An 8,045-nucleotide genomic window follows, 5' to 3' on the forward strand; every position below is an offset into this window, starting at 1 on the left:
TGTATCGAGTTTTTCCCATGGCACTACGGCTTTAGCATAATCACTTGTTGATGCCATGATCGCCAAAGCTTCCAACATACTTGTTCCATGCCCTCTAGGTTGATGGATGGTTATACATGATTTCTCTTGGGTAGAGACCACACCAAGGCAAACCTCGGCCCATGCCATTGTATTAGAGGATGGGGTAACCACTAACTAATTACTCTTCTCATCACCTAAATTATCTTCTATAGAGGACTCATGCTCTACATAACTAACTAGGTTCATCAGTAAGTTTTGTATAGGGAAAGCCAAGGTTTTCCATCCTTGAACAAACCCCATTTTATGGTTAGCTTAGCATACTCCTAATGGAAATTATAAACTTAGGTCCCTTTACAACCTAGATTCGGAAACCGCCACTTATAGGCAGCTCTCGGCAGACGCACCACTGATGGGACCTAAAATGGGCTAGCACTGGCTATGGCACTAGCTAGATCTCATGCATACGACAGACAATCCCACCACATGGCCTCGCGGGCTAGGAGCATCTAAAACTCACTTTGCACTAAATGCTTATAACGATTTTGCGTTTGTATCCAATATGTAGTCCAACTTTCGCCTTCCCTTCTCCTCAGAGGGATATCCCATAACATATAGGCATAATACCTCGTAATACACACATAGGGAAGCACCTCTCGGTTGATTGCTGCAGCTCCACTGCAACTCTTCTACACCTCGGGGATTGGCCCCAAGATGCGTCGCTAACAGATATAATATAATGCACAAAATCCACTCTTTAATAATTCAGTGTTCCAGGAGATTTTGATTTGCCTCACAACTTTCCCCAACAGAAGCACCCGTCTAAACCTACAGCTTGGGTTTCATGTCCTCTCAGTGTTGGTCAAAGTTTATCAATCAAGTGCAATGCATTCTAGGAGATACCACATGGTATGCTTGATGCAAGGTGTATGAAAATTGTGCACAATCATTTTATGATTAAAAAACCAATCATGATGTAACCTCGCCAAACATTCATGCACATAAATCTTATTTTTCCATATTTTTTTAGCACGAAAACCTTGATTTCCTCTATTTTTGCTATTTTTTCCTATTTATTATTCATGGAAAATGGTATTTTCTGATTTATTTGTATTGGATTATTATTTTGACTGAAACTTAACATTTTCTCTGATTTTATCCCATTTTCATTCCTTTTTCCCAACTCAAAATTAAAAAAACCATTAATTTTCATTGAAAAATGACATTTTACGGGTTTTAAAGAATTAATAGCGGCTCTTAATCATCATAAGTTCTGCTTTTTTGTAGTTACAGCCCTCAAACATGATGCAAACAAGGTTCAAACAAAAATTCATCGCATATGAACAACATTTGGACCATGAAACAACAAAAACAATCAAATTTCTTCATAAACCGCGTGTCTTGCGTGTTGCGGGTTTTTTTAATAATTATTCTGGGCAGCCCACAGACCGACCAACAACCATTTTTCAGTGCTGAACCTCTTTCCTCAGCCTCCTCTTCATCTTGAAGCAATCCGATCACAGCCGGACAAGCATTCTTCAGCCCCTCTTCTTCTTGATTTCTTGCACATGAATTGCCTCTATGCAGGAGAGAGAGGGAGGAGAGAGAAATACTGGTTTTTTATCTCTTTACTCAGTGCATCATTCCTCGTGTGGTCTAGAGCGATTGGAGGCGCAGAGAATCTTCATCCCATAGCTAGGAGGGCTCCTCTCCATTCTCTTGATCAGAAAATGATGATGAAGGGGGGGAAAAATGGGGCGCAAAAAACTGACGTCTCCCCCCCCCCCCCCCCCCCCCCATGGCATTTCAAATCGTGAGCTTTTTAAGCTCTTAATCAGAGATTTAAGCTTTAAAGCTTTAAAAAACCGGTTCATGACTTGGATTTCACACTGTGCGGAAGTGGATTTTTTTAGTTTTGAGGGGGCAAACGACATCGGATTCGAGATCCGTCTAGACGGGTGGATTTGTGACATCGAAATCTACAAAGTTGGGTCTCATCACGCTATTCCCGGCTTCCAAATCCAATAGCTGCTTCACAACCCCGAACCTTACGAGGATTAAATGGGGGATCAAACTACCTCGGAATGGAGATCTGAGACTTGCGTTGGATTCCTGACGCCATTTTGCATCTAAGAAAACTCCAACTTGGCCATCCGCCACCGTTTGATTTCCATGAAAATAAGCACTAGCGCTTTAGGGACTTGCCACTTAAAATCGTACTGATTGTGACCACCGCCTTCAACAAGTTTACTTTTCCCCTGAAATTCATAAATTTTGGCTATTTTTAAGCACTTCTCGGCATAAAAAATCATATGTCACGCACCAAACATATAGAGATCCAGTATCACTATGTGTGTGATTTGATGGAGGATGGGATAGTGGAATTGGTCACAGAGGAGAATGGAGTTGATATCTTCACCAAGGCACTTATGAAGTATCTGCTTCAAGTTCATCTTCATAGACTCGGCATTGGGCCAAAAAAATAGTTCACCTATGGATGGACATTGAGGGGGGGTGTTAGATATGCTCAATGCCCCACCCTCATAAGGTGCCACCAATGATCCATGGTGCTCAAAGTTGTAAGGCCCCCATTATGAGGAGAAGCCAAATGTTTGCCTTGACATTGGTTGAGTCCTGACTTGTATATCAAATGAGGTCTATGTGACCGGATGGCAAAAAAGGTGACCATTGTGGGTCTAAATCTTTGGGTTGGACTGAGTAGTTAAGCTGGTAACAACTCAAGGGACATTGCATTGAGTTGCAAGATAAGGGAGTTAAAAGAGGCCCCTATTTTGGGGTCCGAGGGCCATGGAAGCGGCCCCTGGTTGGGGAGTCCCAAGGGGCCAACGGCCCTCCTAATGGGGGTCCAAGGCCCCCCCAGCCTGACAGTAGTAAAGGGAATATTCCCTGGCCGACTAGTGGAGGCTCATATGGTAGGTCGATCATGCCAACCTAGCAACCTTCATAGGCTATAAAAGCTAAACCCCTTCATAGCCATCGATCATCTATCTTTCACCCAGTTAGAGTTGTTCCAGCTAGCCTTAAGCTCTTCACCTATCTTCTATCTAGATCGCCATCTAAGCTTCACTGTGGAAGCACAGGGGTGGACAGAGCTATCTCTGTATCAGTTGTTTGGAGCTAAAGAAATTTTCTAATTCTCCTCTTATCTATCATGTACTCTTTATCTCTATCTCTTCCTCAGATTCTGTTCGTTGCACCGTGTAATTTTTACAATAGGACTGCAAAGGTGATACCCCACTTCTCAAATGGAAGGGTAGCCATTATCGGAGTAAGTGGGCGCGTGTTATTCTCTCGATTGTCATGTCTTTGACATGTATCGCATCTCTTAACATACTCAAATGAATCCAGGAAGATGTTTATCCACCAATATCTAGCTCTTAAAGCCTTTTGTGCCGTCAACTGCCGAGCAAAGTGCCCCCCACAAGCGGAGTCATGGAACTCTTCCAAGATAAATGGAACCTCATCAGGCATCACACATCGGTGATAGATATCATCGACACCCTGCCGATATAGTGTTCCAAAAATCAAGGAAAATTTCAATGCTTGCTATTTAATTTTCCTCTTCTCAGATTTTGATAGAGTAGCTCCAATCTCTCCTGTATATAGATAATGTGTTATAGCAGTATACCAAGAAGGAATAGACGCCGTACCAATCTTAAACAATGTTTCCATGTCACTTCCTTCAGCCAAGTCCTCTTTTGGCTCTCCAAAATCCACAAGACATTCTACAAATTCCATGTAACTTCTGTGGCTTGCTCTTAATCTCATAATCAAACTCTTACAAAGTGATTAACCACTTTGCTAAATGATCAGGTGACTGTAACTTATTTAGCAACAATCAAAGCCCTTCCGCCTTCATATAGAAAGCCACCTTCTCATAGAGAATGTAATGCCTGAACTTTTTGGTCGCAAATACCATCGCAAGGCACAACTTCTCCATATAGGTGTAGCTAATTTTTTATATGACCAATTTTCGACTAGCAAAAGCTATTGGATGGTACCACTTTCCTCCGAAATTTGGGCCAAAGAGCAGCTGATACTATACATTGTTGCTGTTGAAAATATATATAAAAATTTGCCCCTTTTAGGTGCTTTGGCAAGCTCCTGCTTCACATCATCAAAATATATCTTGCAAGCATCACTCCATGCAAACTAACAGTTAAAGAACAATAGGTTTGTCAGTGGCAACGTTCTTTCTACTAGGGCATTGACAAACCTTCGATAATACCCTATCGATGAGATAGAAAGCTATGCACTTCCTTTGGAGTACTCGACGGACTCATGGCAACTATGACCTTGATCTTTTCCAGGTCAGTCACGATCCCTATTGAATTAACCACATGACCTAACAATAGCCCATAAGGCACTCCAAAGACATACTTTCGTGGGTTGAGAGCTATGTGAAATTGTCTGCAACACTCAAAACACTTTCGCAAAATAATCAACTATCTATCCCTTACGATGGCTGCCCCTAGATCATCGATACTAATTGCAGAGTGAGCAAGAGTGGAGAGGAATGATGCAATGGCAGAAGGTAGGGAACACAGAAACTATGAAATGAGAATAACATAACTTTCTTGCCAGTCACAAGATATGGTGGGAAGATAACTTTGTATTATATGAGTAAATTGAGTATAAGGAAACAAGAATTGAGTACAAGGCTTGAGACTTCTCTCTCTCTGATTGTCTATCTATGAGTGTATGAGTATATCAATATATGTTTTACAAGAGGATGGATGGACTTTATATAGGCTCTTGGGCTGGGAATTTTCCCGCGTAGGGGTTTTCTAGCTTTTACAGGAAGTCGGGTGCAGCTTTTCCTGCTCTAAAAAGTATAAGATGGCATCTAAGATGGCATCTTGTAGTGCACAATGAGTTGGATAGAATCTTTTTCATCATAAAGATGCAGGGAATATTGTACAATAACTTTTGGAAGTGGTCATGATGACTTTTTGGATAGTAGATCAGCATAGTGTTTTGTACACCTAGAAGATATTCGAAACTCACATTAAGTGCATCGAAAAAGAGTGACCATCTTAATAATCTCTTATTTCTGATTTCATTGGGTTCTTTTTAGTGAGGTATCCATGCACGTGTTTTAGGTTAGTGCGACTGGTAAAGGGAACAAATTCAATAAAGATTCTGAATGTTTTGATTGCTTTGATCATTGCTAGAATCTCTCTTTGGTAGGATGGGTAGTTTCTTTGAGTTTTGGAGAAGATCCCTAAGGCGTATCTGCATGGATGTAACTCTTTTGATTCTTCTTTATAGAGACAAGCACCCCAACCAATGTCAAAAGCATCTGTATATAGAAACAATGGAAGACCTGTGGGCTATCTGAGAGGAGGAAGATTTTTTATTATCTTCTTAATATTTTGTACTGCAATTGTGTGCATTGGTTTCCATTTGAATTTATCTTTTCTAAGTAGAGGATAGAGTTCCTGGGAGTAATGGGCTACATTTGGAGTGGAGGAATTGATCTAGTTTAAACAGCCTAGGAACTGTTGAAGCTATTTTATTATGGTAAAAGTGTCTGGCATGTCTGTGATTTTAGTCAATACATGCTCCTGAAGTTTTATGCTACCTTGGTTTATTTCTATACCAAGAAACTCTATTGATGTTTGGAACATCACTGATTTAGTAGGTGAAAGTACCATTCATGCTTCTTCCACTACTCTTGCAAATTGAGTAAGATGCTCTATGTGTTCCTGCACAATTTTTGAAAATACAAAAATGTCATCAATATAAGTTAGGCAAAAAGGATATTTGCCAAAAATGGAATCGGTCCATTCTTGAAACTTTGTAGGGGCTATCTTGATTCCAAAGGATAGCACTGTCCATTGATAATGGCCTTGAGGAACACAAAATGTTGTTTTATACCTGTCTTATTTCTTTATAGGTAATTTCCAAAACCCTGATTTAAGATCAAACCTGGAGGAACAAAAAATGTTGTTTTATACCTGTCTTCTTTCTTTATAGATAATTTCCAAAACCCTGATTTAAGATCAAACCTGCCAAAGGAATTGGCTTTTTTCAATCTTTTCAGAATAAGATCTTGTAAGGGAATAGGATGGCCATGTCCTATTAGATATTTGTTCAATAGTTTGTAGTTGATCACTAATCTCTTTTTCCTCCTTTTTTGTTCTGAATGCTTGCTGACGTAAAAGGCTTGACATGCCCATGGTGAGTTTTTTGTTTCTATTAAGCCTTTTGCCAATAGAGACTGAATCTCTTCTTTGCACAAATGTAATTCTTCATCCTTCATACCTGAATGGACTGCTTTGGTAGGGACTGCATTTGACTGGATGGGTAAGGATACTACAAACCTTTGTCTTTTCTCTTGATAGATCATAGGGTCATCATGCATGAAAGTCTTTATGTGTTCTTGTATTTGTGTTGTAGCTTGTTCCTATTTTTTCAATTCTTTCTTTATCCACTGAGACCTTGAGTTTTCTTTAGCCTTAGCATTTTCTTCAGTAATAGAGTAAACAGTTCTTCCAATTTTTGTGAGTAGTGTCATGTCAACTTGTTTACCCTAGTAAGTTACTGTAAACTTTATGGCCCAAAAGGTGTAGGGCACCAAATGTTGTAGGATGTTTGCACCAATCAATAAGTCATACCTCATCTGTTTCATGATTTGTATTTCTATTGGTACTTTGATTGTTCCAACCTGTAAATAAGCATGTGTCACATAATGAGTGTGATTTTTTTGTTATTGGATAATTCTAATATGATGGGTATAGAAACCTTTATACAATTTTTGGGAAAGAGTTCATAGGGGGATATTGTCAATGAAGATCTTGTATCCAATAATGCATCCACAAAAAGACAAATTTGTGGCATGTTTTTAACCAGTACACACACTATAGGAATAGGTTCACCTGTATCTAAAGCATTTAGTTTGTGGATTCTAGTGTGGGATAACCTTACTTGGTTGACTGGATGTATAATGTTACCTGGAGTTGAGGATTGCAATTCTTGTAAGATTGTGGTAGTTCCTTGGGCTATCTCCTTTTGGCTTAGCAAGATTCTTTTGTGGATTTTACAGAGTGAGTGTAATTCTTGTTGCATTTGTAAAAAGGCATTATTCATATCCTGTCTTGCTTGTTGCATACCTGGAGAAACTGAATTCAATACTTGTGATGCTATTCTGGGATGGTGTAGAGTTTCCAGCTTGTGTGGAATGAAATGATTTGCCTGTCCTTTTGTTTCTAGGCTCAGAGTACCTTGCTTTGGCAAGTCATATGGATTTGAGAAGAATTCTTGTCGTATCTTATTCTTTTGTTTCTTGTGTTTTGATGAGGAGGTGTCTGTATCTTCAGATTCTTCTAGGCTTGATAAACTGTCTTCAAGTTTTTTTCCTTTCATTTTGGAAGAGGAGGCAAAGGCATTTCCCATAAATTTTCCTTTAGAAGGAAAATGAGTCTTGTGAGCATTAATAGCTTGAAAGTTGTCTGGGTTTACCTCATCATTTGATTCTTCAGTTATATCAAAAGGTGTATCTTCTAATGCATCTGAAAAATTGTATGTTGAATGCCAAGAGTTTGTTTCAGAAGATTCCTCAGAAGATGTGTTAGAAGATTCTTCACAAGATGCGTCAGAAGATTCTGTTTCTTCTTCTTCTTCTTCTTCTTCTTCTTCATAACTACTGTCATAGGAATATTCGTCATCTGAATAGCTATCATAAGAATAACAGCTATCATAGTCATAATGGTGCATCATGTTGACGTTGGCGGCATCTACATTATCCTTTTTCTTTGGGCATTTATTTACTAAGTGTGAAGCACTTCCATAAATAAAACATTTCAAATATTTGCTTTTTGAACTTTTATCATATTTTCCTTTTCTGAAAGAAGGTTTTTGGTGATACTTAGCTTTTCTGGTTCCTTTTGATCTTTTGGAATACCTGCGAAACCTGTGGCTATATGAAGCTTCTTATTCATAATCTAGTTGATATCCATAATATCGTTGATGATGATGAAGTCTGTTGTTCTTCCTTTTGTAGT

At 39.1% G+C, this 8,045-nt stretch overlaps 1 pseudogene; it reads right to left on the reverse strand.

Annotated features, from left to right (window-relative positions):
- The window catches only part of LOC148038524 (uncharacterized), a 51,704-nt pseudogene extending 43,943 nt beyond the window's left edge, over positions 1 to 7,761 (reverse strand).
- Positions 7,762 to 8,045: the final 284 nt, after the last annotated feature.

Source organism: Lygodium microphyllum, chromosome 3, assembly GCF_053477565.2.
Source record: "Lygodium microphyllum isolate KBCC chromosome 3, Lygodium_microphyllum_v1.1.10, whole genome shotgun sequence".
NCBI classification, from domain to species: Eukaryota; Viridiplantae; Streptophyta; class Polypodiopsida; order Schizaeales; family Lygodiaceae; genus Lygodium; species Lygodium microphyllum.